Below are 5,030 nucleotides of genomic sequence, written 5' to 3'. Positions count from 1 at the left end.
CCAGCCGTCGGGCTTGGATGGATCTGTGGCAGCGCGGCGTAGTGAGGCGGGAGGCACGCCGACCGGGAGTGGGAGGAGGTGGTGGGGTGGGGCGTCGCGGTGGTCGGGGCCATCCCGTGGTCGCCGGCAGCCTGGCAGGTGGTGGCCGATGACGGGGCTGGAGGTAGGTGATGGTGGGGTGGGGTGTCGTGCTGCATAGGGGGAGGGAGGTTGGTGGAGGAGTGGAGCTCGGGGGAGAGTGGTGGGTGGTCGTGCGAGAAGGGGTGGGATTTTTGTTCAGGGCAGTTCTGTCGTCGTTAGTCTGTAGCTACCGTGCGGGTCGTAGGTGTTATCATAATAAGCTGGGTGTTATTAGAACTAGATGATACCCCACGCGTTGCTACGGGATCTCTTTGTTAGCATTAAATGTAGAACAGAAACTAAATAGAACATCAAACCAACACTAAAAATTCCAATGTCAACATTGTAATAGTAAAGAGAATTGACTTTCTGTTGGTAGCAGACTGGGTCATGTGGATAGATGGGCAGAGTACAAATAGTGGGGCTGAACTTCTTAGGTATATAGGATAAGAGAATGCCAAAGTCTCAGAGTACAACGACAAAGAAATGACCGTACAACAACCAAAAACAGTTTTAAAAAACATCCAAAAAGGAAACAACAGAAACAGTTGAACTACCACTTACGACGACCGACATGGCCAGAAAATGACCAGGAACTAAATCTTTCCTAACCAGTAGCTAGCATCAGCTTTCAGCTAGCTCATAACCTGAATAAACGGCGTAGCCAAGGACCATTTGCCAGACACAAACTTGGTTTTTTTGTTCTGCATTTGTTCAACAGTGAAAAGGACCAGGTTGCGAACTTGATGATTGTCAATCTCTTAAGAAATGAGCTGGATAAGGTTTGCAAGCATGGGAACATACTAAGAAAGATAGCATGCCACCATGCATGCCCTACGAAATTTAGTTATCACAACATGCAACTATGCCAACGCACCATGTCATTATGCATGACCAAAACTCACATTAACATGCACCGTGCATGCTACTCATCTTCAATACATATTCTACAAACATATACTAATAAATTGTCTATAGTTTAGTTCATATTTTCATATTGCTAATACAAAAACTAATTACAAACAACATCAGATCTACCCAGTCACCATCGGTAGGAAGCTCACCAAGTGTTAAGTCCATACAGGTCTTGTCCATTATCCCCAAACCTGCAGAAATCAGATACACCAACTATGACACCACCAGACTAACTGAAAAGATGTCCGGGTGAGTGGGTTCTTCAGATCTTCAAAACTCCAATAAAGAACTTTTGATTCCCATTCATTAAGACTTATTCTGGTTTCATATCAGAGTATAAATTGAAGCAAACAGTATACTTTGAATCGATCAGCAAAACATGGACCAATGAATGGCTACTTCATAAATAGAAGACTGATTAACATGCCCACAACATATCCTCTATGGAGATCAATATGGTGGGTGAGCGTACAATTCTGAAGATATAAAAAAAGCAAAAAGCGACCACATCTATTAGATGCCAGCCTACGTCCATTGTTGTCCATCAAGTACAATTGTTCTTTTTTCAATGGAAAATGTGCTAATTTTTGGAATAGAGGTTGCTAGATGATACACTGGTTGAAAAGATAATCAAGATAAAACGTGTGTTAAATAATTGTACTTCTCACAGAACTGATGAAGAAGCCTCTCCCAATTGGAAAATATTTCTTGTCGAATTTCTCATTAGGATCGTAAAGCACAACCTGCAATGGTATATATGAGATTAATTTAGGAGGACTCAACATCACTACTAATCATAGGTGAATGCATCAAATACTCGATAAGCATGCAACCAAAAGGAATGATAGATAGATATACACATTGTAAATAAAAAATAGATCGCTCCAGCTATCCCCATAGAACTTACCTATATTTTTTAAAATGGGGAGAACATATATACAAAATAGTTCCATCAACCTTATCTTGAGCCAAGGCTTATGTACAAACAATTACACGTGCCATAAACATCCTTACATCCGTATGATTGAACAGGAAATCAATATTTTGCCCAAGCTATGTACATCCATAAGACTACATAGCAAAGATGTGGAGGACAAATATGGTAATTATAATTTCGTTGGATCTGTAACAATCCCTTGACTGCAAACATGGAGAGAAATACAGTTCCATGAAAGTGTAATCATCACGGCTGAATCTGTAACGATGGCTGCCTGTAAACAACACTAAGAGAGGTAAAATCCCACAGAAGTGTATTTATCCACATAGCAGATCAAGATGAGCCATAGTACTGGCTCATGTATCATCATAAATACTATTATTATTCACCGTGTAGATTGGGGAAAGATGAACATGCGTCCTGCAGTGTCAAATTGTTGCAAAAACAAAAACCAATCTGTAATTGTGTCAATTAGGTGTGAACGCAAAAAAACTGACCGCTTCCTCCTAGTAAATCCAAACAACTTCGATGCAAACAATTGAATCTCCCTTGTGGGTGAAGTCGCCTCGAATCCTTGATGCGAGGTTTCCTTGCGCATCACCTCATAGATCTGGAGGAGGCGAAGCATGTGCCTCGCCGGTGCTTGTAGTGGAGCGCGGGGGGCGGGGTATGGCACAGCAAGAGAAGCAGAGGGGGATGGGGAGGGCCGGAGGAGAAGTAGAGAGATGTGTCTGAAGGAATGAGAGGAGACGGGCTGGTGGCGAGAGGTGGGGGACAGACGATGAGATAATAGATGCGTTCGGGAGATGGAAACGGAAAGCAAAGTCGATTGGGCTTCTTTCTTCCTAATGAAGACGGTTGGGCTTCTTTCATCCGTTTGTACCATTGATCTTCGGTCGCTGTCCAGGAAAAAGGAGCTACGACACAACGCGTCTATATGTCAATAAAAAATGGTTCAAAAGAAAGAATAATTGCTGATGTGGCAGATTGCTGAGGTGGATAGACTGCATGTCAAGATAAATCAAGTAGTGGGATATATATATATATGTCCAGGACACATACAGTCGTATTTTTTTAATCCCTCCGTTGGATCATGTTATATTATAGGTGTGTTGGTTCAATATTTTTTTCAGAATTTTTGAGAACTTTTGCACCGTTGAAACCCTTAAGTAGTTCTGTGGCAAGCATTTATAGAAAATCCTACTCCATATATTTGCTGTGAAAATGCTTGGATATAAGAAAAAAATAGAATAAAAAGAGGCAATGCAGGCTCTTTGCCGCCTGCCACCGATGGCAAAGGGGTCTTTGCCGTGTGTCACAGACGGCAAAGTAGCCACATGGCAGCAACTTGTGCAACCTGGGAGCTGACCCATTTGGTCACTTTGCCATCTGTGGCAGATGACAAAGGCTGGGGTGGTTTGCCGTCAGCAGCAAACGACAAAGAGCGGGGAGGAGTGAAGCGTCTGCTAACGTCAGGCTGCAGATGGCAAAGGGGCGGGCATGTTTGCCGTCAGCTGGCAGACGGCAAAGCCACCCGTTAGCCACCTAACATGGCTAACGTATGTTCTTTGCCGTTTGCTTCCCTGGGAAAGTTGACGGCCTGCACGAAAACAGACAACAAAGCAGCTGTTTACCATAACTTACAGTGCCGGACATGTTTGCCGTCCACGACTGATGGCAAAGACCTTTGCCGTCAGTTTTCTGGTCCTTTGCTGGCAGACGACAAAGAAGCTGATTCCTGTAGTGCTTGAGGCCTCTCGAGCTTATACACTTGGATCTTTCTGGGCCTCCAACTTATGATAGTTTGGGAGAGAGGAGGTATTGCCTTGTCATTGTCGATGACTTCACAAGATATACTTGGGTGTTCTTTCTCAAGACCAAAGATGGAACTCAAGAAACCTTCATCAACTTTGCCAAAGAAGCTCAATGTCAACATAATTGTGGCAATTCAAAGTGACAATTGCACCGAGTTCAAGAATTACACGATGGATGAGTTCTTGAGTGAAGAGGGGATAAAGCATAAATATGTTGTGCCATATACTCCCCAACAAAAAAGTGTTGCAGAGAGGAAGAATCGGACTCTCATTGAAATGGCTAGGACCATGCTAGACGAGTATAAGTCTCCATATAGGCTTTGGGCCGAAGCCATCAACACCGCATGTCATGCTTCAAACCGGCTTTATCTTCGCAGGCTCAAGAACAAGACACCATATGAACTCCTAATCTGGAGAAATCCTAACGTCAAATACTTTCGGGTATTTGGTTGTAAGTGTTTCATTCTAAACAAAAAAAATCCCATTTAGCTGATTTTGAGCCTAAAACTTATGAGGGCATATTTGTTGGATATGCATCAAACTCTCATGCATATTTGTTTGATGAAGATAACAGTTCCCGTGTGGAGCAAATTGTTCCTAGTGTTGTAGGTGACGAGGCTCCTTCACAAGCTACAAGGACTATAGGGATAGGCCACATTCTTCCACAAGAAACATCCCAAGTCCAAGTAGAATAAGGAGTAAGAGCCCCTCTTGTGGAGTCTCCACAAGGGAAGTCATCACCATCACCACTTGTACAAGATGCTACGGGAGATCATGAACCTATCCAAGAACAAGATCAAGTCCCTCATGTTCCCGAGCAAGATCAAGGGCAAGCTTTTTCAAATGGTGAAGAACCAATTATTGAGGCTCAAGATCAAGCTCAAATTCTAGATAAAGATCAATATCAACCTCAATCACAAGTGTCTTCGTCATCGTCACTTCCAAATGAACAAGAACTTGTGGTTGTGAAGAGAAGGGTTTCTCCAAGACTAAAACAATCTCAAGAACAAACTTCTTCATCAAGTCCAAAACCAAGTGAAGAAGAGCTTGCACTCAAAGAGCAAAAAGTGGTCGCCAAGTTAAAGCATCTTCAAGATCTCACTGAGAACATCTATGGAAGCATAAAAAGGGTGTAACTACTGTAGATCTTTGGCAAACTTTTGTGAACATCACTCATTAGTCTCTTGTGTTGATCCCCTTAAGGTTGAAGATGCACTTGACGACCCGTATTGGGTAGATGCCAT

General features: G+C 43.0%; 1 long non-coding RNA gene across 1 annotated transcript; it reads right to left on the bottom strand.

Annotated features, from left to right (window-relative positions):
* Positions 1-984: 984 nt before the first annotated feature.
* On the bottom strand, positions 985-2,806 carry LOC123097362 (uncharacterized). Its single transcript, XR_006447122.1, has 2 exons — positions 2,470-2,806; positions 985-1,778 (listed from the first exon to the last, which is right to left on the bottom strand). It is a non-coding gene; the product is annotated as an uncharacterized lncRNA (long non-coding RNA).
* Positions 2,807-5,030: the final 2,224 nt, after the last annotated feature.

This window comes from Triticum aestivum, chromosome 4D, assembly GCF_018294505.1.
Source record: "Triticum aestivum cultivar Chinese Spring chromosome 4D, IWGSC CS RefSeq v2.1, whole genome shotgun sequence".
NCBI lineage: Eukaryota > Viridiplantae > Streptophyta > Magnoliopsida > Poales > Poaceae > Triticum > Triticum aestivum.
Note: the sequence above shows the minus strand (reverse complement) of the source record. Positions and strands in the feature narration are given on the sequence as shown.